Here is a 27875-nt window from a genome sequence, read left to right as displayed (position 1 = left end):
TGAGTCCAAGGAGCGCCAGCCTGGCTGCAGGGGATGAGGCTCCAAAGTCATCCTCACCCTACAGCGGGGCACCCGGTGCTTCTCGAACTGTTGCACCGCGTACTGAGGGGGTGTCGTATATCCGGCCCCCTGAAGTACTTCCCACAAAATGCGGGGAAAGCCCTCTCGTGCAAGCCCGTCAGTGTGGGTCAGTGCATTTCCGTCATCGGAGGATCCGTGGGAAGTCATCTGTGTACGGTTAAGCGTAAGTAAAAGAAAAAGAATTATAAAAAGAACAAGGAAAAGTAAAAAAAATCAGCCTTTCTCTAGTTAAGTAAAAAGGCACTAGGGACCTAGTTGGTTGTTATCTTGTTTTTAAGTCCTTTACTCAGTTATCCATTTGCTTAATTATGAATGCATGCATGCTCGTCCTGAACGGCCTCACAACAAGATAAAAGGAATAGGGAGGAACTCCCATCCTGTAAAAGTGGCCTGTAGGGCCTAGTTACTTAGCCACCTAGCTACCCTTCTATTACCCTAAGGCTTCACGTCCTAGGTCTATCCTGCTCGTCCTACTATCTATCCAACCTTGTTTCTATCCAGTTTTTTTATTTAGAAAAATTGATGGTATTTACATTTTATTAATTCCTCGGTGGTGGTACAAGCTCCGATACCAGCTGTAGCGGAACTGCCCGAATTATTCCAACTTAAGTGCCCAAGTCCCGCCTTAGAGGCTAGACCACACTTAAATGGGAATAACCCGTAAATCCCTCGGATCTAGTCCGACACGGCCACTGACAGGATCAAGTACCACAATCTCACTCGAAGGTGAGTCACAGAGCAAATACAATAAAGCATAAAACCATACATGCCACAATGTTACATTATTACATCACCCTCATCATCATCGGAGTTTTTGCAAAAGTAACCATCATTGTTCGAAGTGCAGCGGAATAAAACTAACGATAATTAAACAGAGAGATGGGGAAGCATGTCCCATCACTCCTCATGCTCCTCCTCAGCCGAGGCAGGGTCCCACTCGACAGTCCAACCCGGTGGCAGGGTGGTCGGCCAAGTTATCCCAGCAACCATCTCCTCCAGAGAACCTGTAAAAAATTATGCCACAAGCAAGGCTGAGTATACTAATACTCAGCTAGACTTACCCGGTGTGAGGAGTCTACTCCTCTACCTCTAGACATGCAGCTGTTTGGCTGTGGGGTTTGGTTGCCAAAAGCACTAGCTGAGTTTCTAAATCAAGATTTTAACTTAATCAAAGTTAAGTGTGACTCTCTTAAGGCTAAAAGTGGACTATCTACTCATACATGGTAGCAAGCATTATTAACCATCAACATCTTATCTCAACTCATCATACTTCCACTTATTACTCAATGCAGTACAATGGATCAAGCAGTCTCATTAGCTGCGAGAAGCAGACGATTCGAATCGAGTTTTTATCCTTGCAAGGTAAACCTAAACACACGACATGCAGGGGCACTCCGTCCCCACACACATCAACCGTCCCCATCGATTCCCCGTCAGCAGATCAGGGCTCACCGCCTTGGCGTACAATGCCCCACTGACCCCGACTGGCCGTCGTGCAGTGACCGCACTTGTACCCACCATAACCGGAATGGGAGACCTCGTCTCAGGTCGCGTGAGGGGTAAAGTCCACTGCCAGGTTCAATCAGGTACTAGGCTTACCGATTTACCATATTTCTCGGCATGTGCTTAGTACATTCAAACGCTTGACACAGGTATCCGCACGTTAATCCTTATTCCATTTTCCATCTCGTAGACAACCAATCCCCATGGATTGTTGTCCACCAACTAGTATCATGATAATGTGAAAGTGGTTACAATCAATTCCCTGATCTCGCGCGAGTGCTAGAAAAATCACTCGTCTTCTACCGAGATCCTACTTAAGCAAAGCAACTACTCGACCTGTCATACTAGTATTCATTTAAAAAAAGGATTCCTGAGATCATGCAACTAGGGTTTCAAACAATTCCTACACGTAAGTGCACAATCAATCCTACAATCATTAAGTGAAGTAAAATAGCATAAATAACAGGTTATGCATAAAACCGGGGCTTGCCTTCCAAAGCAGTGGCAGGCAGGTCCTCTGGTGCAGGTTCGGGTGCTGGATCTGGGGCTACCTCCTGAGCAGCTCCTTGCTCCGGCACGAGGATGTACTCTCCGTCAGCAAGATTACAGTCTATCGAATGCAATGAACATGTATGTCATGATTATGCATGATTTAACAACATTTTGTAAAAGAAACTAAGTCAAGAAGTAACTTAGAGTTCTTAGTCATGCGGGGCTTCTAGTGGCATATAGATAGACTCATTACCCTTTAGACTTAGGTTTTCCTTTAGGATAACATAGTGGAATTTGCATTTGTCTTTGTAGAATTTAGTAGACCATTTTACCAAGGTTTTAGTATGACCTTAAATTCCCTTATCCCTTTTCCTTTCTTTAATTTCCATTTAGGGTTTCTAGTGTAGGTTGAACTACAACAGGGTTTTAATAATTTCCAAAAATTCTGTAAAAATTACAGTGGGTTGTCACTGGCTATTCTAGCTTGTTTTAAGAATTTGAGGCTTAGAGTATAAAGGTTAGGCCTTAAACAAAAAATAACAAAAGTTAGGCAAAAAGGGCCACTTTACACTACACCTCCTAGTTAGGGGTAGGTTCTGTCCTAAAGGTTATTTTTGTTGGCATCCTCTGGTAATAATAGGCCTCTGTGCTAAAAATCACAGAAAACTAAGGGGTGGTTATTTAGTTATGATTTTCTTAAGTTTAATGTCAAAAAGGCACTTTCTACTACCTTATTATTTGAAAAATGTCAAACAGCAGATTTCATATTTTTCTTAGGTTCTTTCTAATAAAACAATAGTTATCCCAAGGGTGGGGGTGTTTTCACCTTGGGGTTATTTTTGTAGAGTTTTTCTAAGTTTCACTTGTTTTATTTAAACAAAAGGGATCTTACTTATTTTACACTAAAACAGGGTATGATATATTTTTCCAGTGAACTATGTTGAATAAATAACCTAACAAAAATAGAGGTACTCTCTGGTTTATTAATTAAATTACATTTTCTATTTTCCTTATTCTTAAGCATATTATAGAATAAGGGGTAAAACTAACTCAAATGGAGTGGACAGAGAGGTTTAACATTTTTAAACAGGTTAGTAGGTAAATATAAACTTCTCCAAATTTTCCTAACCCTAGTCAAATACCCTAACTATTTTTCTTACTATTATTTAGCTTTTGGCCAAAACTAACATTAAATCAGAACTTTTAAGTTTTCCACAGTACCAAGGGGTTTTATATTTTTCTTAAATAGGTTACATTAATTTGAGTCTGACAAAATTGGTTTGACCAAATTTGGATGATTTAAACAGAAGTTATGCATTTTCAAAGTTGCTGTTCAATTTAAAACAGATTTAATTAAGGGTTTCTGGAAAAACAGTTTACACCGGGGTCCCTGGGTTTAAACTAAATCCACCTTCACAGATCTACCCCCACGCCACTATTCCCCTGTGTCACTGACATTACACATAACCCCCTGACCTTTCTTCCCTCTCACCCGCAGTCCTTCCCTTCACTGAAACAGTAACCGCGGGAAAGAAAAGGGCGGCGCGGCTTACCGGCGGCGAGGGAGGTACGGCGAAGGGTGGGGTCGGCTCGGGGAGACTCTGGGGGTCACGTCGAGGTACGGCTCGGTGTCGGAGGTGGCCGGAATCGCCCGGTCCACGCGTGCAGGCGGGTGTCCTCGTCGGCGGCGAGTGTACCGGCCAAACTACGGCGAACTGGCGCAATCCGAGGGCACGGTGAGCATCACGGGGTCACGCAACGACTGTGTGCACAAGGAATCGAAGGATGGTGGAGTGGCTTACCCGGTCCACGTGCTCCGGCGGGGGTGAGAGCTCCGGCGAGCGTGGACTGGCTTCTCCGGCGAAGGAAACTCCGATTCCTTGCTCGGGGAGCTTCACAGAGGTGTGCACAAGCTTCTCCGAGGGCAGGACGGGGTCGGGGATGGCTCTGCTGGCCGGTCTACGGTGGCAGAGGGGTTGGGCGGCCGCGGACTCGCTGCGCACGGGCAAACGGCGACGAGCTAACTCCGGCGAGGTATGGAGGGTGTGCGGAAGGGTGTAGCCGAAGCCTGGGAGGGCTTTATAAGCTCGGGCGCGGGCCACGGCGCGGGTTTGGCTCGGGCGCGGCGCGGGGCATGCGAGGGCGCGCGCGAGCGTGCTCTGGCGCGGGCAGAAGGCGTCGAACACGTGGCAGTGAGTTTCTTCCAATGTTCAAACGCTTCCAGAGATCGCAAACGTGCGAATCTCGCCATGAATCCGGCGCAGACCTCCTCCTGGCACCTAGGGCTATCTCACATGTGTGAGTTCCAAGGGATGATACGCCCTAGATAGGGAGATAGACGGGCGCCAAATCTGGCTTGTCTCCCTGCCCGCTCAGCGACAAAACTGATGTCAAGTGTTGTCAAACGTCTGAGTCTCGGTCTCAAATTTTTCCAGGGGGTGCCTTAAGTGGTATAGCACATTTTTGGTATAGAACCCAAGTGGTTTTGGCGCCATCTTCAAAGTGAACACGGCTGGTCTTTGAATTAGGGCTAAAATGTGACTTAGAGGGAAATTGAGAGCTCTAGCTCTCTCTCCACTTGGAGATTTGAATTGGGGTTTCTCCAGGGGCCTTTTTGCAATATTTCCCCCCTTAATTGATGGTTATAATGTTGCTTAGGGTTTGGGTAATAGTTACACATGCTTTGCCCACTTGTCACTCTCTTTCCCCCCTTACTTAGGGTTTTGGAAGGTAGGGCTTTGGAGAGGTCTAGGGTTCTTCTCCCCCCTTTATCCAAGGTAGTAAGTGTGCAAGGATTAGAGTAATGCTTCTCATGTCATTGGCAACTTGATTAGCACATGAGCTCCAAGGTTCTTATGGGGTGCCCTAAGTCTTTACCCTTGTGAACACAGCTTCTAGTGCCAAAGTGGCTCTAGCCAAGGTAACACCTGGGGTGTTACAATAGCCACCGATTCGACACCGTGCCATACCCACAGGGAACTAGAATACCAGACTTCTCTAAGTTTTCTGGTGAAAGTGGGAAAAGCACACACGAACTTATAAGCTAATTCATAGCACACTTGGGAGAATTGGCTGATGGGGAAGCCTACCGCGTTCGTTTATTCTCGTTGTCCCTTACTGATACTGCATTTGCATGGTACACAGCTTTGCCACCAAACTCTATTAACTCTTGGGAGGAATTAGAGTAGAAATTTCATGAACACTTCTTCTCAGGAGAACATGAGTTAGAATTGGCTGACTTAGCTTCAGTTCGACAGGGGCCTGAAGAATCGGTTAATGACTATATCCGGAGATTCCGGGACACTAGAAACCGATGCTTTCAGATTCATGTCGCAGAAAAACAACTGACAGAGCTAGCTTTCAATGGGTTGCGACCCTACTTAAAAGAAAAATTAGATGGCACCCAGTTCTTTTCACTAGTGCACTTACACCAGCGGGCTATGACCTGTGAAAGCCGAAGTAAGGAAACATCAAAATCGGCTAGCCATAAGATGCATCTAGTGGGATACGATAATTCGGACGATGAATCCACGGATGTATACACCGCCGAACTGGTTTGGCCAGGACAGGCTAAACCTTCAGCGTGTTCTGCTTTACAGTCGATTCGAAAGAATCGACAAGAGGAAGTTAAGTTTACTTTTAATATTGCCAAATGCGATAAAATATTTGACGAGTTACTGAAAAACGGCAACATTAAATTAACTCATACTATTCCTCCTCCTGATGAATTAAAGAGGCGTGCTTATTGTAAGTGGCATAATTCCTTTTCTCATGCCACCAATGATTGTAATGTTTTTCGTCGACAGATACAATCGGCCATAAATGAGGGTCGATTGGCTTTTCAGGAGATGCAAGTAGACACACAACCCTTTCCTGTTAATACAATAGAACTCACATGCAAAAAGGTCTTGGTTCGGCCCGAAATGGCCGATAAAGGCAAAGGCAAGGACATCGTCATCAGCAATCCTCGCATGTCAGATATATCACAAAAGGAGATTGCTCGAAAGGCTTCGGACGAGAAGGCTAAAAGGTCCGAAGACGCCGGGGGGCAGGCACAGTTAATAAACCAAACACATCAGCCTAGCCCCAGCATCGTAGATGGTCCGGCACCTACGTGCGGACAATCCGGTGCTCAGACAAACGGTCCGGCTAACTCAGCCGCACAGTCCACCTATGACCAAAGGCGTCAACCTCTACACAAAGCAAGGAAAAAGACGCAAGGTCAAAGCACATATAATCGGCTGATCAAAGCCGATCCTACTTTTGATCAGTTGCTCTCCAAAAATACTAGCAAAAAGACTGTTCCACGTGATCGGTCAACAAAGAAACCCCGGTCACCTGCTAAAACAAAACGGTCAAACAAAACGACCCGAAAGGCGACACAACAAGCATCGCCTATTCATTCTATGAGACCAGGGTACTTTCCACCTATTTACTCATCGTCGGTATATTATCCTGTTCAAACATGGAATGGCACGATGATGAATCCATGGTACATGTATAGTCCCTTCGTCTATCCAGACTGGGGGGCACCTCCATTCTATTCATTTTGATCCATTGATCAAATGGTCATGGCCGAGAAAGATACAATCCGAAACGGCCTTTATATTGGTGCTTTATTGAATAATCTCCATATCGAAAAGCCGGTGACCTACATCAGGTTTAGTTCATATGCTTTTGGTTCGTCAACCTTCACCAAAAGGCAGGGGGGCATATGTTGAGCTCTAAAAAGAGCAGTGCGGACGGTCCGGACTGTCCGTGGTGGTGGCGCGGACGGTCCGCGCGCGTGCAGAGTCAGTTAGGGTTCCTAGTTTCTCGCGGGATTTGTTACCTAAAACCGCGGGATTAACTCGGGAAACAGTTGGAAACGGATCCAGACCTCCCCCTTTATATAGATGAAGGGCTACGACCGATTGAACCCCCAACAATCGAACAAATCAAGTCTATTACTCGTTTTTACCTTATGCATTAGGAGTAGTTCTAGTTTAGCCCTAGTTTAGTATTCCAATCCCCAAATCCTCTGTCTCTCCTCGACTCTACGTCGATTAGAGGAGTCTAGGTCGGTCTGCCCGAGCCTAGACAACTCCTAGGACCTCTCCTCCCCGACGGGGTCCCTCCCGGGAGTGAGATCCAGGCGCCGCCGGCGATCTTCCGCCGCCCCTGCGCACGCGTGGACCGTCCGACCCTAGGGCGCGGACCGTCCGGCCGTCAGGCAGGGAACCCTAGCCTCGCACCAGGTCGTGGACCGTCCGGCCCTGTGCCGCGGACCGTCCGCGTCTGACCAGAGAGCATCGCCGCCTCGTGCCAGGTCGCGGACCGTCCGGCTCTGTGCCGCGGACCGTCCGCGCTTGACCAGAGAGCACCGCCGCCGGTTCTTTTGAGTGATTGGCGCCTCCAAAAAGGTGTCAACACTTTGCAAATTTGTGCTACCGCTCAACTTAATGATTTTAATGTCACTCATTAATTGGTATTAATGTTCCAAAATTTTAATTGGCAATTATGACATTAACCCGATGGTTAAGATAATATTATTTCAAATTAATTGGAACATGGAGTGACCACCCAGGATAACCGTGCAACCACGAGTGCTATCATGGCTCTGGCTTTGGTAATTAGCTTTATATGCTTAGTGCCTAGCAACCTTACCTGAAATATGGGCAAGAGGGGGAGCGGTAGGTGCTGGCAGCCCACGTTAACATGGGGACGTATTCTTGTTTAAGGTACCTCACCCAGGGGGCTACCACCATCGTCTTTAGAAACCTTAGCGGGTTGCTTCGTATTAAGGTATTTTGTGAAAGCCTCATAATGGATCCCTAGCCATTCACCTCGGCAGTGTTTAAGGGTCCGATCAACCCGGGCTAGATGGGATACATGGCTTGTGGGTAAAGTTGTACCACCTCTGCAGAGTGTAAAACTGATATATCAGTCGTGCTCCCGGTTATGAGCGACCTGGACTCCTCACATGATAATTGAACTTGAAGATGGAATTAAATTGAGATCCGATGATCTGCCAATAATTTGCTTAAGTGGTTTCACTTAATTGTTTTTGTTATATTCATATTCCTTTTGTTTAAATGGGATATTTGGGATTCACACTTATTAGTAAGACATGTGTTGTTAATAAAATATTGACCAACTAAAATGCTTACTGCTCAACCTTAGCCTCACCTTGTTATACCTGCATTAATTTTCCCCCATTTGCTGAGCCCCGACCATAAGTGAGCTCACCCCTGCTAATATTTTGATCAGAGGGTGATGCTGGAGACTTTGATGGAGATTTTAACGACGACGAATTCTAAGTCTAACGATGCGCCGGTCATCTTCCTGTGGGAGATTGCCCCTGTTATTTATTTTCGCTTTACTTTGATGTGATACTTGTTCAAGATACAATGTTTAGATGATGTAATAAAGTATTATACTCTCTTTACGCCTTTATTGCATTGTCTTTTGATATATTACACTTGTGACGTCAACATATGTGTGGAAATGGATCCTGACACATATATGGTATGCGCTCGGTTCTACCCCTGGAACCGGGTGTGACATCCTCCGACCTGGTGCTCTCGATGTCTGTTGGAACTTGCACTCTGCAGCAAGAAGGCCAACAAGGGTGAACAGTGGTGACAACAGGGTTACGTGCACGGGGGCAATAGCTCTGTTAATCTAGCCTTTCACGGGCACTGTGCGGGGGTATTTATAGGTATCTGAGTGCCCAACGCCTGGTGTTAAGGACGCATGTGCCCTCAGACACCTAGTTTATCCCCAGAATATTCCCATAAAGCAGGGTTACAAGCTGTAATTACAAGTATGCCTTTACAAGTTAGGCCCGTAATACAGAGGCGGCCACGCGGGGCCCGTTACAATGGGCCAGATCACACGTGGGCCTTGGGACTGAACGAGGCCGCGCCGCAGGAAGGCGTCGCCGCAGGCCTTCATCAAAGTGCCGAGACCTGCGAAGGGTGTCCCTGCCCGCCTTGTCTCTGTCGGACCAGCGGCTGCAGCGAAGGCCTCGAGCGAAGGGTGGCGTCTATGCCTTCGCCCCAACATTTGCCCTCCGAGGGACCAGTTCGACAAAGTCACCTGGTGCCGAAGACGTCGCTAGATGGCGGAGACGCTGCCCTCGCTCGAAGTGGTTCCGCGGGGGTTTTTGATGTGACCGTTGATGGACGGCGTACTGTTGGATTGCGGGCTTCCCGAAGCGTCGCGGCCTGTCGGATTGCGGGTTTCCCGAAGAGCCGCGCCCTGCCTATAAAAGGGGGCGGGGGCCGGCGCTGTTTTGAACCTTGCCTTCCGCGCTCCGTAAAACCCTAGCCACCCACCGTCTTGCTGCTCCTCTTCTTCTGCTGCTTCTTTTGCTCGCCGGCGTTCTGGCTCGTGTGAAGCAAACCGCCCGCCGCCGCCGATGGTACGTAGCAATGCCATCTTCTTCTTCTTCCGCCGACGCCACGCCGCCGGCCGCCGCCTCGTCTGAGGAGACGTTGAGTAGCGTGATGGTGGAGGAATTGCGCGCCGGCGACTCTGTTGAATTTGGGGTGTCACGGATGACGTCAGCCCGCATTGAAGATATGCAGCGGTTGGGCTACTTTGGCGGCGGAGTCGCCCTTGCTCCGGGGACGGAGGAAGTCCCCGAGCCGGAGGGCGAATTGGTTGTTTTCGAGGCGTTCTTCGTCGCTGGACTCCGCTTGCCTGCGCACCAGTTTGTTGGCGAGGTCCTGCGTAGATTCAGCGTTCAAATACATCAGTTAACACCGAACGCCATGGTGGCGCTGGCGAAGTATGTCTGGGCGACGACTTCGTACGGCGGACAGCCGTCAGTTGAAGTTTTTGCGAAGAATTATTGTTTGCATTGGCAGAAAAGGGTGGTTGAGGGCGGAGTTGCGCAGTTCGGGTCATGCACGTTCACGCCGAAGACCGGCAAGACCACAATGCCAGTAGTGGAGTTGGTCCCGTGCGCCCGCAACAAGTGGGGAAATTGGAATGAATTTTGGTTTTATGTTGCTGAGGCTACTGTCGAAGGCCATGAAGGACTCCCCGTGTCTGAAATGTGCTCTCACTATTACTCTGCGTATCCGCCTTTTGAAGTGGCAGAAGAGGATGCGGACGAAGGGGCCCTTCGGTGCGCCGCCGGTCAGAGCAGCGGCCGTGATTTAGTTGAAGAGTTCGCGGCGTACGGGGTCTGGCCCTTGGCGCACGGCTGGGCGCTGGGCGAAGTATGCCCTCGCCAGATGCCCTTTCACGGAGGAAGGGAGGTGCGAAGTCCTGCCTTCGCACTGAATTTGCGAAACCGTGACCCGGCCGCCTTTGTGCGTGATGCGGAGGACTTGGCGGTGCGGCTCGTGGGGCGTTACGTGCCGAGGACGGAAGGCCAGCGCAGCTTTGATATCCGCGGGTCAAATGAACGTTTGAACAGGGTCTTCGAGTTAAATCAATTGCCGTACGAGGGCTACCCTGGTCAAGACGAAGCGGACCGCCGTGGGAAGAAACCGGCAGTGGAGACTGGAGGCGACCCTGCGCTGGTGGCCGCCGTCTCCTCGAAAAAGAGAAAATTAGGTACTGCGATGGGAGGACTTGGGGTATCTGATAGTTTTGCTAGAGAGTTAATGAGGACGTGTGCGGCCCCGGGGGAAAGGATGTCTTCGCCCGAGCTCCGGGAGTCTTCGGCTCGGATGCTGAGGGTTACCGGGGGTTGCTGGCCTAAAAACATTCCTATCCCCTGCGCGGCTGAGGAGGACTGCTTTACATCTCGTATGGTTCATCGATGGAGAGTTTTTCCTTACGGTCAAAATATCGGTGCTGTTGTGTGGGCAGTGATGGACAAGGATCGCCAAGGTGCGGCGCAGAAACGCCAGGCGACTGTCCGGGTTCACGAAGCTCGGCCGAAAAGGCAGCGGGGACCGGCGAAGGCTGCGGCCCCCGGCGGAGGCAAACCGCCGCTGCCGGCGAAGGTGGGCGCCTCTGCGCCTAGCAAGGCGCCGGAGACGACGGTGGGCGCCGGAGGCTCCAAGCTGACGAAGGTTGTGCCGCCGGTCAGCGGAGTGGCGGAGGCCGCGAAGGCGGCCCGAACGTTGCCGCCGCCTGGCAAACGCGTTGCCGACTTCGGCACCGAGATTAATGTGGAGGATTATCTTGGGGGTAAGTCTATATAAATATATATATATACACACATTTTTTTTTAATTTGTTGACGCGCTGCAGGGTCGGACGAGGGCCCGCTCGCTCTAGTTGTGCCTGGCGCGGCGATCGCGACGGCTGCGCCGACGCCGAAGGCGGGGGGAGAGACCCTTGGCGCCGGAGGCGAGGTGTCTGCCCTCGCGCTGGTCAGGGACGAGGCGGGCATGGCGACCCGCCGGCTGAAGGGAGCGACAGAGGCGTTGAGTCGAGCGACGGAGGCGCTGAGCCAGGTCCGCCGAGTTTTTTTTTACAACGGCCTTACGCGTGAACTGCAGGTGGCTGACTTCACCAGCCGCACTGCGTCGGGGGCTCTTACGGCAGCCTTGTCTGCCGAGGTCGAGAGACTTCGGACGCAACACGCTGACGCTGTCCGTGAGAAGTCGGCCTCCGACAGCAAGTGCCGCAAACTGGCGGAGAAGGTGGCCGCCCTGGAGAAGGAGAAGGCTGACCTCCGGCGCCAGCTGGCGGGGGAGAGGAGGGAGGCCAACGAAGCCATCGCCAAAGAGCAGGCTGCGCAGGCGGAGGCCAGGCTGGCGCGGGCGGAAGGCAACATCGCCAAGGAGCTCGCGGGGGAGCTGCAGCGGCGGCTTACTGCCCTGGAGAGCCGCGCGGAGGGGGCCGAGGCCGCGATGCGAGCGGAGGCCGAACGGACGCGCACGCAGCTCATGACTGCATATCGTGAGCTGGGTGTGCGGACGGGTGACTTCGAGGTGCCGGAGCGAGAGGCCGGGCTTCGCTGTCTGGAATGGGTGCAGGAGGAACTGCAGGAGCTCCCCACTGTCTTGGCGGGGTTGATGTCGTTCACCTCCCTGGTCACCTGCGAGGCAGCGATGAACGCGCTCTCTCGCGAAGGCTGCCGGCACTTCGAGGCCCTCGACCAGGCAGATGAGGACTTTGGGCGAGATATCTTTGAGGTCGAAGACCCCGTGGTGAAGGAATCCGCCGGGGCCCTCTACGACCAGATGTGGGGTTCATACGGTCGTGAGGTGGTCCGGGCGCGGGCCGAGGCTGCGAGGGCTCAGGTAACGTTGTCGTTTGCTCGGCGTTTGCTGGATGCGGTCTGTGCGTGTGTTTGCTGAATTTTTGCGCGTTTTGTCTTAGGCGGAGCGCGGCGAGCGGGTGGACGACTTCGGGGCGCTGAACAGCGCGTTGCCTGACCCAGAGACGACCCCTGCGGAGGCCGCGGAAGCTGCACCAGGCGCCCCTGCGCCTGCTGCGGCCGGCGAAGGCCTTCCCCCAAAGGCGGCCGAAGGCGCGCCCGATGCCCCCGCAGCTGCTGTGCCGAGCGCTGAAGATCCAGCGGAGGTGGGGGCGGAGGCAGCGGCAGAGGCTTCGGCGGAGGCCTCGGCGGAGGCCTCGGCGGAGGCCCCCGCAGCGGCAGGGCCTTCGCAGGTAGCATAGATGGTGTTTAGGGTTGAGGAATTTTTGGATGTTGTACTGAATTTTGGTTGCTGCGCAGGTTCAAGATTTTGGGCCTGCGCACGCAACCGCTGCTACTGAGTTTTTGGCGGCTTCGACCGCGGAAGATGGAAATGAATATGGTGGGTCTGTTTCTGAGTTTTTTGATTTTACTGACTCTGGGAGCTCGGTTGAGTGGACTGAGGAGTCATCGGAGGAGGACTTGGATTATTTTGCGGCCTTGGACGTGGCTGCGGCGGAGGCTGCACCACACGCTGCGGACGCGCCAGACGTGCCTGGTCCTAGCACCGGGCACCGACGACGAAGGGCGGTTGCAAAGCGTAGGATTAGTGCGGAGGAAGGGGCTCGGCTTCGTGTTAGTAGGGCTGGTCGGCAGGAGCTGCTGTCTTTGCCGCCCGCCGCGGGTGCAGGGGAAGGGGAGCTGCGAAGCCTTTTTGCGGGTGAGGAGCTTAGGATAATGTTATTTAATTATAGAGAGATGGGGATTATTCCTAAGGTTGAGCCGATGTAGGGCGCGGTGCCCTCGCTTGTAAAATGGAGTTGTGTGCCCTCGCGTGCCTGTGTTTGCGAGGGCGCTGTGTACTTTGTCTGGTGTGATTGATTATGCTGTGCCAGTATGATTATAATTGGTCTTGCTGTCGTTTCTGCTTTTGTTTTACTGGGTCGGCTGCGCCCTTAGGCGGCTCTTGCGCGAAGTCTTTGCGATGGACTTCGGATTTTTGCGCGCTTGTGCTTAGTCCGGCTGCACCCTTAGGCGACTTCTGCGCGGATAGCCTTCGCGATAGGCTTCGGATTTTTGCGCACTTGTTGTGCTAAGTCCGGCTGCACCCTTAGGCGACTTCTGCGCGGATAGTCTTTGCGGTAGACTTCGGATTTTTGCGCACTTGTTGTGCTTAGTCCGGTTGCACCCTTGGGCGACTTCTGCGCGGATAGTCTTCGCGATAGACTTCGGATTTTTGCGCACTTGTTGTGCTAAGTCTGGCTGCACCCTTAGGCGACTTCTGCGCGGATAGTCTTCGCGATAGACTTCGGATTTTTGCGCACTTGTTGTGCTTAGTCCGGCTGCACCCTTGGGCGACTTCTGCGCGGATAGTCTTCGCGATAGACTTCGGATTTTTGCGCACTTGTTGTGCTAAGTCCGGCTGCACCCTTAGGCGACTTCTGCGCGGATAGTCTTCGCGATAGACTTCGGATTTTTGCGCACTTGTTGTGCTTAGTCCGGCTGCACCCTTGGGCGACTTCTGCGCGGATAGTCTTCGCGATAGACTTCGGATTTTTGCGCACTTGTTGTGCTTAGTCCGGCTGCACCCTTGGGCGACTTCTGCGCGGATAGGTCGCACGCGAGGGTGGCTAGCGCTTAGCCTCGCGGTGACTTCGAATTAGTCGAATGCCGAAGACCGTTGTCGCGGTCTTTTTTCGACACATGCTTTTGCGGGGGCTTTTTCTCACATATATTACATGGCTCCACCTCGTTAAAAACCTCACCCCCCGGGAGGAAAAGAGTGCGGGCCGGTACAAGATTGTTTGCGGTGAATTACAAGGGCGAACTCAGCCCTAAGTATTAAACAAAAAATTTGCGAAGGTTGTCGATGTTCCAGGAGTGCTCCAGGTCCTCGCCATTTGGCGTTGTGAGCCTGTAAGCGCTGGGGGAAGCTTTTGTTTTGACTATGAAGGGGCCCTCCCACTTGGGCTCTAACTTGCCCTTGGACTCCGTCCGAGCTGTTCGGATGAGTACAAGGTCCCCAGCGCTGAACTCCCTTGGGATGACTGCGCGGTCGCGCCATGCTTTGGTCTGGGCTTGGTATTTGTTTAGGGCCTGCAGGGCGAAGACCCGGTCTCCGTCGATGAGATCTTTGGAGGTTGGCTCATCCACGTCAGGAACGGCTGACGGAGCTGTGCGCGGAGACCCGTGCTTTATTTCTTGCGGAGTCATTGCCTCCGATCCGTATAGAAGGCGGAAAGGAGTGAACCCGGTCGCCCTGCACTCGGTTGTGTTCAGCGCCCAGACTGCCTCCGGTAACAAGTCGGTCCATCTGCCTTTTTTTCATCGAGGAGCATCTTCTTGACAGCTGTGAAGATTTTCCGATTGGCGCGCTCCACGACCCTGTTGGACTGCGGATGATAGACTGAAGCGAAGGCAAGCTTGGTGCCGATGGAAAAACAAAAATCCTTGAAATCTTGGCTGTCAAACTGCTTGCCGTTGTCAACTGTTAGCTCGGACGGTACTCCGAAGCGGCAAACAATGTTCTGCCAAAAGAATTTTTGGGCAGTCTTTGACGTGATTGTGGAAACTGCCCTCGCTTCAATCCATTTGGTGAAGTATTCGACGGCTACGAAGGCGAACTTAAGGTTCCCCTGAGCGGTGGGCAGGGGCCCGACAATGTCCAGGCCCCAGCGCTGAAGAGGCCATGTATGGGCAATCAGCTTTGTGTATTGCGAGGGGTTGCCTGACCGAGGAGAGAACTTCTGGCAGGCTTCGCAGGACCTTGTGACTCGATTTGTGGCGCAGATCATTGCAGGCCAGTAAAACCCTTGTCGGATCACCTTTGCAGCCAGGGCCCTTGGCCCCGCGTGCGAGCCGCACGTGCCACTGTGGACCTCGCGCAGGATTTGCATGCCTTCGGTTTCGGTGACGCATTTAAGCATTGGCTGACTGACCCCTTTCTTGTATAATTGGCCCTCGATCAGTGCGAAGTCCCGGCTTCGATGTCTGAGGCGCTTTGCCTCACTGACGTCGGTTGGATGATAGAATCCCTGTAGGAACAGGGTTATTGGGGCCCGCCAGTCTTCGGTCATGATTAGGTTGACTATACGGTGGCCCTCGCTATCATTAGTTATTTGGAGCCCTTCGGGGCTACGGACGGCTGGCGTGCCGATGGTGTGAAAGAATACGTCGGAGGGCAGGGGCTCGCCCCTGGCGGCGGCCTTGGCTAATGCGTCGGCCTCCTCGTTCTTGGCCCTGTCCACATGCTGTAGGGTGAATCCCTTGAACTGTTTCTCGAGACTTCGGATAGCCGCGAGGTATTGCATGAGCGCGGGGTCTTTTGCTGCATAGTCTTTCTCGACCTGACCGGCAACTATCTTGGAGTCTGTTTTGATGATACATGTGGTGACTCCGAGGGCCCTTAGCTTGCGGAGGCCGAGGATGACTGCTTCATACTCTGCTATGTTGTTTGTACATTTGTCAGATTCCAGAGCAAAGCTGAGGCGTGCTGCATATCTGTGTTTGACTCCGGCTGGTGAGGTGACGACTGCAGCGACGCCTGCCCCCGCATGACACCATGCACCGTCGCAATGGATAGTCCAGACATTTTCTGTGGATGGGTCCGGCTGTGTTACTGGCCCAGTCCAGTCGACGATGAAGTCTGCCAGGACTTGCGACTTGATAGCTGTCCTGGGCTCGAAGCTGATGTGGTAGCCGGAGAGTTCGGCTGCCCACTTGGCAATCCTCACTGATGCCTCCGGGTTCCTGAATAGTTCGCCGAGCCCCCTGTCTGAGGTGACTCGGACCTTAAATGCTTCAAAATAATGGCGCAGCTTGCGCGAGGACATAACAACTGCGTAGGCAATCTTCTCTAGCTCTGTCATGTTGCATTTGCTCGGTGTCAGGACTTCGGAGACATAGTAGACAGGGCACTGTCTGACTGCGCCCTCGACTGTCTGCTCCTGTACCAGTGCCGCGCTGACCGCGTGCGGCGAAGCCGCGACATAGAGCAATAAGGGGAGCGAGGAGTCGGGGCTTGTGAGGATGGCCAGCTCCGACAGGTACTGCTTTAGTGAGGCGAAGGCCGCTGCTTGCTCCGGTCCCCAAGCGAAGTCCTTCGCGCCGCGGAGTGTTTTGAGGAAGGGGAGGCTTCGCTCGGCGGACTTGGAGATGAATCTGTTGAGAGCGGCCATCCTGCCTGTCAGGCGCTGGACGTCCCTAGCGGACTGCGGAGGCGACATATCGACGATGGCCTGGATCTTGGTTGGGTTGGCCTCGATGCCGCGGCGGGAGACCAGGTAGCCCAATATCTTGCCCTGGCGAACACCAAAAACGCACTTTTCCGGGTTTAGGCGGAGTCGTGCATCTCGCATGTTCGCGAATGTTTCTGCCAGGTCGGCGAGATGGTCCTCCTTATTCTTGCTGGCGACGACGATGTCGTCCACATATGTAAATATATTTCTGCCGACCTGCCCCTCGAGCACTGTTTTGGTGAGTCTGGAGAAGGTGGACCCGGCATTCTTGAGACCCTCCGGCATTTTGACAAAGCAATAAGTGCCGAAGGGTGTTATAAAGCTGGTGCTGGCCTTGTCTTCCTCCTTCATGTATATCTGGTGATAGCCGGAGAAACAGTCGAGGAGGGACATGACCTCGCATCCAGCCGCGCTATCGACTATTTTGTCGATCCGCGGCAACGGGAAATTGTCCTTTGGGCAGGCCTTATTGAGACTGGTGAAGTCTATGCACATGCGCCATTTTCCGCTTTTTTTCTGCACCATCACAACATTGGAGAGCCACGTGGGGTAAGCCACTAGCTCGATGAATTTAGCCTCCAGGAGGCGATGCACCTCCGCCTTGGCGGCCTCTGTCTTTTCGTCTGACATTTTGCGAAGCTTCTGCTTTTTGGGTCGCACCGAAGGGTCAATCCCCAAGCTGTGCTCAATTATGGCTCGGCTGACTCCGACCAGATCGAGGGCAGACCAGGCGAAGACATCTTTATTCTTGGCCAGGCAGCAGAGAAGTTTCTCTTCTTCAAGTGAGGTGAGGTCTTCGCTGATAGTTACTGTCTGCTTGGGCGTGGCCTGATCGAGGGGGACAGTCTTGGTCCCGTCTTGGCACTGCAACTGTGCCTTGTCGTGCTGCTTGTCGGTTGGGCTGGCCGGCGCAGGGACCTCGCGCTGGGTCGTGAGACAGTGTACGTTTCTCTGACCGGGCACAAAGTCCCGCTCTATGTTGCGCGCCGTCTGCTGGTTGCCGTAGATTGTGATGGCGCCTAGCGGGCCTGGTATCTTCATACATAGGTACAACCCGTGGATGGCAGCTTTGAACTTGTTGATGGAGCCCCGGCCCATGATGGCGTTGTATGGATATACCATGTCGACAATGTCGAAGGTTACTTGCTCACTTCGGGCATTGGGCGCTACACCGAAGGAGAGGGGCAACTCTATCTTGCCAACTGGAAAGGTGCCCTTGCCGCCGAAGCCATACAACGGGTTGTCCGAAGGCTTCAGCAAGCTGTGGCTTATACCCATGCGGTCGAAGGCGTGGAGGAAGATGATGTCCGCTTGACTGCCGTTGTCGACTAGGACTTTGTGTAAGTCCCAGCCTGCCACGCTGCAACTGATGACCATGGCGTCGATGTGGGGGGCGCTGCGCAGGTCGACGTCTCGTGCGTCGAAGGTTAGCGGTATGTGGGACCACTTCGTCTGCACGATTGGGCCAGTGACGGCGACATGGTTGATGCTGCGGTAGTGGTCCCGCTTCTGCCGCTTGGTGTCGAAGTCGGTGCTAGACCCCCCTGTTATCATGTGAATGACTCCGCGATATGGTTGATCGGCGAAGTCTTCCTGCTTTGGGGCATGGGGGATGTTTTGGTGTTGCTGGTGTGGTGGTGGTTGTGGAGGAGGTACGATTTGTACTTCCTGATGGTGTTGGTAAGCGTGGTGCGGTGGATGCGGAGCAGGAGCGTGGACGTATGGTGGAGGGGGTGGCAGGTAATTATGCGCGACAATTCTGGGATTGTCGGCTGGCTGCGCCCGCGCCATTCTGTCTCTGGTGGCCTTCGTCTCGGGGCAGTCTTTGGTTTGGTGGGCGCAGTCTTCGCCGTGGAAAAGGCAGTAGAACCGGCGCGGCGGCTGCTGCGCCCGCCCTCGACCCCTGCCGCGAGCTCCATTTCCGCGGCCCTGGGGGGGATATTCCTGGCGGCGAGGGGGGTCAGCAGCAGGCTGTTGGTTGACGATGTTGTGCACTTGCTGCTGGCTGCGGCCATCCCGACCGGAGTCTGGCTGCGGAGTCCTTGTCCACGTGCGGCTGGACTGCGGGGCATCTTTGGGTTTCCGTTGTGACTCGACCTTGCGCTGGTGGAGCTCTTCAGATTTGGCATATTTTTCGAAGAGCTGATATAGCTCCTGCAAGCTCTTGGGTGGATCTCTGATACAATGGCTGTAGAGGACGCCGGCCCGAAGGCCACTGATGGCGTAGTGGATAGCGATCTGATCGTCGACAGAGGGCAGCTGCGACTTGAGTGTTAAGAACTTGCGGTAATACTCCCGCAGAGTCTCCTTTTCCAGCTGTTTGCAAAGCGAGAGCTCGGCCAAAGCGTCGGTGTCTGGACGGTACCCTTGGAAGTTGAGGAGGAACTTGTCCCTGAGACTTCTCCACGAATCAATGGACAGCGGAGGCAATCTGGTGAACCAGGTGAGTGCTGGGCCCTCTAGGGCGATGATGAAAGACTTCGCCATTGTGGCGTCGTCCCCTCCGGCTGATGCAACGGCGACTTGATAACTCATGATGTATTGTGCCGGGTCGGTGCTGCCGTTGTACTTGGGGTATGCCCCCGCTCGAAAGTTAACCGGCCAAGGCGTCACTTGTAGGTGTGGCGCCAGGGGACTTCGCTCGTCGAGGTAGTTGACCCCTTGGAATGGCGCGCCGTGCTGGGAGACGTAGTCATGCTGGGGGAAACGCGGGTTCTCCGGCTGCGCCCGGTGCTGCAGGGGTGGGCCATGCTGCCGGCCGAGGTGGCCTTCGCGCGTGTCCTCCGGTTGTGTGCGCTGTTGGAGAGGTGGCTCTTGCTGTAGACCGAGGTGGCCTTCGCGCTGCATCAGCGCGATCTCGCGCTCGAGGTCTTGGGCTTTCTGCTCCTCGTCGCGTATCATTTGCCGCATTTTGGCTAATGCGGACACACGCTGGCGCTTGGCCTCCAGTATCTCTTTCTGCCTCTGGAGATTGCGGTTCCTGAGGCGCAGGGCGCGCAGCTGCAGCTGTTCTTCTATTGAGACGCCGAGGACCTCACCGTCCTCGGTGAGGTCCGCGCCTTCCAGTGGGGCGAAGCCTGGGGGCGGCTGTGACTGTCCTTCGGTTCCGCAGGTGCGGAAGGTGTCGTCTTCGCCGGTGTGGGGAACATTGTCTTCAATGGGCTCTTGGTGGGTGGATTGGGTGAGGGCGAGGGCCTTGCCCTTTCTTGCGGCCAGCAGTGCTGCCCTCGCAGCCTCGTCAGCCTTGGGGTTAGCTCTCTTGGGTGCCATCGCGGGTGGTTTTGTCGTAGCACGAACGGTGGGCGCCAAATGTTGGAACTTGCACTCTGCAGCAAGAAGGCCAACAAGGGTGAACAGTGGTGACAACAGGGTTACGTGCACGGGGGCAATAGCTCTGTTAATCTAGCCTTTCACGGGCACTGTGCGGGGGTATTTATAGGTATCTGAGTGCCCAACGCCTTGTGTTAAGGACGCATGTGCCCTCAGACACCTAGTTTATCCCCAGAATATTCCCATAAAGCAGGGTTACAAGCTGTAATTACAAGTATGCCTTTACAAGTTAGGCCCGTAATACAGAGGCGGCCACGCGGGGCCCGTTACAATGGGCCAGATCACACGTGGGCCTTGGGACTGAACGAGGCCGCGCCGCAGGAAGGCGTCGCCGCAGGCCTTCGTCAAAGTGCCGAGACCTGCGAAGGGTGTCCCTGCCCGCCTTGTCTCTGTCGGACCAGCGGCTGCAGCGAAGGCCTCGAGCGAAGGGTGGCGTCTATGCCTTCGCCCCAACAATGTCGTCCTCCGGCGATGATCTACTTCAATTGTTTGTTTATACATGCGGGTGTTGGTAGAGCCCATTATAGGATTTTTATGAAAAAAAATATGTATTACCGCACAAGCATGGAAATTAAAGGTGTCTACTCTACAAACCTCTAGCTCCATTCTATTATAGCTAGTGCTCTAAACATCATTATTTTTAAAATGGAGGGAGTACTACTTACAATTGAAGCCTAATGTTTGAACCGAGATTAAGATTGAATCAGATATATAGATGCATGGCATGGTTGTAACTTCAGGCGTGGTCTGACGTAGGGTAGCGTGGACGGGTCCAGTAATGCAGTCAATTTCAGAGGAAAGGAGGATAACAAACAACTATTTCTGCTTGATGCTTAAACAAGGACTCACTTATTGCTTGCTTTCCTTGTGGATTCTTAAGACAAGTGTGCATGGGACTGGGCACAGTGTCTAGTCAGCACTTTTACGGCTCACCCATTGAACTCACATGGGGCGGGGGCATGCATGACCGCATGATCATTTCACAGTCACTGGCTGCCATCTCCAAACAGGGTCAGGCTGGGTCCGTGTCAGCTCTTGATCGAACCCCCGCTGATCCCTGTCAGATTTATGAAATCCAGGTCCTCTTGCCCCCCCCCCCCCCAATATGAGGACCCCGCAAAAGCCTTCTGGTCAAGTCACAAATCATCACCCCCCCCCCCCCCCCCCCCCCCCCCCCCCCCCCACACACACACACACACACACATGGAATTGAGCTTTTTCCACGGTACACATTGGAACATGCAGAGCTAGCTGCTGAGGTTGTTATTACATGTACTGTATGTATGCAGGGCCTCTCTCTTTTCTGCACTTCTATCAAATGGACCAGCTATACCTGTTCCAAGAAACAACAAATGGATTGGGTTGTCACTGTCCAAGTTGCTGCAATACGTGTTTCATGAGCTGCAGGAAACCGAACAGAGCCATACACTGAACTTGACCTATATTTATCGCTTGACAGCCAAATTTTTTTATGACAGGAATTGCTTGAGAGCAATGCATGGACAGTGCTGCTCTGGACCATGCATGGTTGGTGTTCAGCAGTGTTGATAATACTCACTTGTGCCCTAGGTGCAGGGTTACACACCGGACTACTATCGTCTGAACCAAAATTCTGCTCAGGTTGCCTCCATCGTCAGGAGCGTCTGGGGCCTTGTGTTTTGCTTGCTTGCCGCTGCCAGCTTGCCCCAGTTGTACAAGTCGGGGTCACCCAACTGGGCTGGGCGTCCTTCGAATTATAGTATATTAGGGTTTGTTTCAGGATTATTAGACATGAATATCTCTTTGGTTTGTCATTTTCGTACGGTCTCTGTCCTGGGTGCAAAATTCTTTTGGGGATTTTTGCATCCACGTGCAGTGCAAGGCATCGAAATTGTGAGTATATATCTGTGGTCGATCTGTACCCCGTGCATGTGGTTCGAATCTGAAGTAATGCTATTCTGCATTTTGCAGTGCTAGAAACTAGAATAGTGTTTGATACCAGCACAGGATTTGGCATGTGCGTGTGAGGGCATCAAATATATATATCTTATGCAATCACTTATCCTGGTGCAAGCATGCAATCAAGCGATCTAGTGCATCCGATCTAGATCTAGGTAACTGTTATTTTACATTTAACCCCTTTTACCTAAAACCTAGTGTCTATTTTACATTTAACCACTTCCATATAAAACCGTTGGATCTAGACTGGATGCTCTGGATAGTTTGATTGCACGCTTGCACCAAAATGAGTGATTGCACGGGATATGTCATATATATATATATATATATATATATATATATATATATATATATATATATATATATATATATATATATATATATATATATATATATATAAAGGGTCTGGATTTGATCTGCTAGCAGTAGCACAAGTTGGCACAGGCTATGAATCTCTCAGCAGTTACGTTGGTTCAGTAGATTTTCACATAAAAAATTCCGGACATCAGGTGGAAATAGTTAAGTTTAACCATTCGGTCTGAAAGATAAACTAGTTTATTTGAGGGGTTAAACAAGAATAGTTGGTTAGTTCGAAGCTGGAAATATTATGGAAATACAAAGAGATTATCAGAGCCATGCGAAAAATGTGATGAACAAAGAAAACTACATGTCAGCTGAATCATTTGAAGAAAAAAAATGAAATGAACACTGTTTATCTTTGCATCTCAATTTGCAGATAAAAAATCCACTTGTCGCGATCAGAGTCTCTACCGCCTCACATATATACTAGCTAGCTAGCTATCCTCTGCTCAAAAACGTCATGAATACTTTTTTAGACAGGAGTAAGTTAGGTACACGTACTGTCTCTGAGAATATAACATTATCTTTGAGAACACTGATGCAGGTTTGAACAAGCTAGCTAGAAACATAAAATGCCAAGAGCAAGAGGGCACTGGGAAAAAAGAAAGAAAGGCAAGATAGCCATTGAGATATGCTTGGGACAAAAATCCAGAAGAGACATCAGTACATCACCCCACACCGTACCTGCTATCTTTTTAACAAAACAACAAGGTCACATAAATTTACAACGTGAATAAACAATGAAATCAACAGTGTTCTTGCCGGTCTCAACTTTTTGCAGGAAGAGTGTTAGATCTTCGTCACATCACAGGCAAAGCAAGTCACACCACAAACAAGCTTTGGGTGTTGTCATCCTGTGCAATGCGAGAACCATAATAATAATAAATCCCGAGAAGAAACTAATTAAGTTGGACTGGAGACCTACAAGTTACCACTAATGATAGATATAGGAATCTTTCTCATTGTGCGATGGCATGTGATTTGCATTGGAAAAGGCCACGCAATGTTTGAACGGACGGTACCAATGGTGCCTGGAAAGGCGGTAGAAAAGGCTCAAAGGATCTGCTAGCTGGGGAAAAGCTGGTCGAAGTAGGATCGCTGCATCAATTAGCTTTTCCCGCTTGAAGACTTCAATCATGAACTGGGGGGGGGGGGGCTGTTTCAGTGCTTTGAGTAGTCCTAGGTCTGACAGTTGCTAAGGTTTCTTAGTGGCCAAGACACTTGAGCCTCGTCTGTTTGGTGTTTGTGACCAAAGATTATCATGCTAAAGATTTAGCAAGCCAAAGTTAGGTAAAAAAAATATCATAAATTTGATAAGCCAAATATGAGAGGTAAGATGGACTTTGGTGACCAGCCAAATTTAGGGCTTACCAAATCATTGAATCAAATAACTGAGGTTGTAACTTTATAAACCAATAGCATATGTATGCTACATGCTTTCATTGTGTTTTTGCCTTGTACTAAAACTGTGGATGATCAAAATAGTTGAAGGAAAACGCAACCAAAAAAAAACACCTTGCACTGGAAACTAGTGGGCCTTATTTTGTATTATGGACTGTATAACTGGGCTTGTACATAGGCCGCAGGGAGAGGATATACCGAGTGTTCAGTATCTCGTTGGGCTCTGTTTGGACAAGCATTTGCACTGCAATAGGGCAACGGAAAGGTTGTCGTAAAGTCAGCCCACACAGAAAGGTGTGCAGTATGCGTTTTCCTGAAAGATGTAAGTATTAAATTGAGTATGGTTCATTCCCTCGAAAGTGTTTCTTATTAAATAAGGCACAACGATAACTAAATATGTAAAATATAAATTTATTTTTAAAAGAAACTGTTTTTGTATTAGTATATTTTGCAACACTTTACATCCTACGTTTGATTTTTGGCTTTCTATTTTTTTTTTCTAAATGACTAAAAAAAGAGAAATGTATCGTAACTGTTTCAAAAGAGAAGATAGAGAAGTATGTTTTATAATTACTTCAAGTAGGTTTTATAGTTAGTTCAATCAAAACATCTTAAAGTAGCATAGAGCTCACAGAACCAAACAAGCTATTGGTCTAATTTGGTCTATTTATTCTTTGTATTGAAAAAGTCTAACTAACTCTTAAATATTGATGATTGTCTACATCACTCTCTCATCTATATAATTAGGTATCCTACCCCTTAAAGCATTAGAAACTTCAAAATAATCTACTGAGGTTGTTTGTTTTAAACATGGTTCTGCGGATTATATGGGTGGTGCGGTGGTGTCATGGTGATGAGTCAACAAATTGTTACTATATAATACTCTAATATATGATGGGTTAACTGCATAACCCATATAGCTACAAAACTTTATATTACAACTCTTAGTTCATTTAATAATGTTCAAATGATCTTTAGATGACTTATGATCGTTTTGACATAGTACATCGTACTAGCCCGAGCACATATACTTGGACATGAGTCTAACCATTGACTCCATCTTCCTAATTTTCTAGTTTATGCCCCACCGCCACCGAGGAGCGCATAGCCTCATGTAGTCATATTTTTCTGATCCATCTATCAACACTCCTCAATGTCATTGAGCTCATGCATCACATCTATGCTTTGAAAATTTTAAGCTGATGGAGAGATTACGTTGAGGCTCTCTCACCCTTCAGACTTAGAATATGAGCGATCAATGATTATTTTATTTAGTTGTGTTAACTAGGATTTGAACTTAAGACCTCTGATGTTGATATTATATTAAGTTGTATGCAACAACTAGTTCAACACAAAAGCATAGGGCTTGTTTGGATACATAAGGAATGGTGGGGATTTAGGGGCATATAATCCAAATAAGCCCTTAATATAACGAGGAGAGGTGGACAACTTGTACTAGTAAGGTGCTCGTGCTAACGATACAACAATTCTAAAAGACAATGAAGTGAATACACATTAAGAATTATGTCAAAAGTGATCAGGGTGAGGGGAGCAAAAAATATGAATCTTAAAATGATGATTAGTCTTTGTTTTGGTCTTGATGGGGGGGGGGGGGGGGACTTGAAGAATGAAAACCTTTCAGCCGCTTGCAGAGTTCGGTACTATATAGGGATATTGCTATGTTTGGCAGATCTATGGAACTAAAAGAAAACACAAATTTGTGAGAGATGTGCAAACATGTGGATAAATAGAAGAAAATTCTATTGCTTGGAAACCTATTTGCTACCTTGGAAGTATATTCTGATTGTGAATCTGAATATTTGCTTGAATTTCACGACTTATGTTAATGCATAATGTCTTCATTTTAAGATATGCATCAGATATAGTCATAGTGTCTGTAAGAAGGCTGTCGTTATTGCTTGATAATTATTCATCTGTCTCCTCATATGCCTCCTGTACTTTTTTTGCAGCAACAGTCTATAAAAGAGTTTCTTTATATTATTGCCTTTGAAAAAGAATCAGGGGAAAACAAAGACTAATCGTCACTTTTGCTCCCCCTCGTCACTTTTGTGTGTGTTGACTGTGGACGTGTGGAGTGTGGACGTAGGGATGAGAGAGCGCCGGACACGGACGTACGGAGGGGCAGATCACCGTAGCCGTGTTGGGCGTAGTAGGGGAGATTGGAGAGCAGTGTCTCGTTGATGTCGAACACCCAGGCATCGCGTCCATCGGTGCCGACCAGTGTGCTGGCGCGCGTGTAAGCGACTCACTCCCGTGCCACGAGGTCGAGGTCATATTTGGTTCGCGGCTAACTGAACTAACCTTAGGTAGAAAAAGCTAGGCAAAGTGTGACAACTTAAGCAACAAATCAAACATGCCCGCACATGCGGCACACATTTTTGTGGCACTGCCACCTATGGCGCAAGGTTGTTGGCCTCGCTCACGAGTCACCAGCTGGCACAACACACGTCCATCGGCACAACGTCGGGCTCGTCCCTGTCCCACGTCGACGGGAGCTCGATGATGAGCGGGCGCGGCAGGAGGTGTTGTGTGTCTGGCACTGCCTCAGACGCGCCCTGCACGAGGTTCGCCTCTGCCTTAGTGGAGAAGCTCCAGTGGCGAGGGGCATGACCAACAGGAGAAAGAGGAATAGTGTAGCGACTAGGTGGGCGTGGCCACCGCGCGCCATGTCCTGGCTTGCTATCGCCATGTGGGGGCGGGGCATCGCGGATGATAACAGTGGAGGAGTAGGGAGTTGTGGCTAGGGCTTTTAGAATTGCAGTGGTGTGGAGGAAGGAGATGACATGGCTCGTCGTAGTGGTTATGGCGATTGTTGGAGCGAAGGCGAAGACGCTACCCTTCGCTCCAGGCCTTCGTCACCTCGCTGCACCAACGAAAGCAAGATGACCGGCGCAGCCCACCCTTCGTCCTCTTCACTGCAAGACGAAGGCCTACGACGAAGTCCCTCCATCCCACGCCCTCACCCAACCTGGAGGCCCACGTGGGATTCGGCCCATTGTAACAAGCCCCGCACGGAGAAGCGTGTTACGGGCCCGATTTGTAATGGCTTTTCTGTAATGACAGTCTGTAACCCTCCCTTATGGGAATATTCTAGGGATAATCCAGGTGCCTGAGAGCATAAACGTCCTTACATCGGGACGTTGGGCGCTCGAGCACCTATAAATACCCCCGTACAGTGCCCTTGAGAGGCTGGATTAACAGAGCAATTGCCATCTCGAGTTAAACCCTGTTTGCACTCTTTCCACTCCCCCGTTGGATCATCTTGCCCAGGAGAGCAAGTTCCAACATTTGGCGCCCACCGTTCGTGCTACGAACAAACCACCCGCGATGGCACCCAAGAGAGCTAGTTCGAAGGCAGCCCCATCCATCGACGAAGCAGCGAAGGCAGCACTGCTAGCTGAGAAAAAGGGCAAGGCCCTCGCCGACAACACCCACCAAGAAGCCTGCGAAGACGATGCACTCAGCAAGAGACAGCGCAACGATCAACCCACTCTCGAAGGCACCCTCCGCACCTGCAGCTCCGGAGGACAACCACAAGAACCACCCCCAGGCTTTGCTCCACTAGAGGGCGAGGACGCAACAGAGGACGGTGAAGTCATTGGCATTTCAGCAGAGGAACAACTACAGCTACGGGCCTTGCGCATCAAGAACCGCAACCTCCAAAAGCAGAAGGAAATCCTCGAGGCCAAGCGCCAACATGTCTCCGTGCAAGCCAAGGTGCGCAAGATGATACGAGACGAGGAGCAGAGGGCTCGGGAGCTCAAGCAGGAGATTGCGCTCATGCAGCGTGAAGGCATACACGATTTGCAGAACGGCCCGCCCCTCCACCAACATGTGCCAGCCAGAGACTTATTCGCTCCCCAGCGTGGACCCTTCATCCCACATGCCGCAACTTTCCAAGGCATCAACTACCTTGATGAGAGAAGCCCCTTGGCGCCGCAACTCCAAGTGTCACCATGGCCCGCCAACTTCAGGGCTGGGACCTACCCCAAATACAACGACAGCACCGACCCAGCACAATACATCATGAGCTATCAAGTCGCCGTCGCATCATCCGGAGGGGACGACGCCACAATGGCCAAGTCCTTCATCATCGCCTCGAGGGTCTGGCCTTGACCTGGTACACCAGGTTGCCCCCATTGTCCATCGACTCCTGGCGAAGTCTCCGAGACAAGTTTCTGCTTAACTTCCAAGGGTACCGCC

General features: G+C 51.0%; 1 pseudogene; it reads right to left on the bottom strand.

Annotated features, from left to right (window-relative positions):
* Nucleotides 1-26340, bottom strand: part of LOC109942112 (uncharacterized) — a 100393-nt pseudogene extending 74053 nt beyond the window's left edge.
* Between the last annotated feature and the right edge of the window lie 1535 nt (nt 26341-27875).

This window comes from Zea mays, chromosome 1 (genome assembly GCF_902167145.1).
Source record: "Zea mays cultivar B73 chromosome 1, Zm-B73-REFERENCE-NAM-5.0, whole genome shotgun sequence".
Classification (NCBI taxonomy): domain Eukaryota; kingdom Viridiplantae; phylum Streptophyta; class Magnoliopsida; order Poales; family Poaceae; genus Zea; species Zea mays.
The sequence above is the reverse complement of the archived record's forward strand: the minus strand, read 5'-3'. Positions and strand labels throughout refer to the sequence as shown.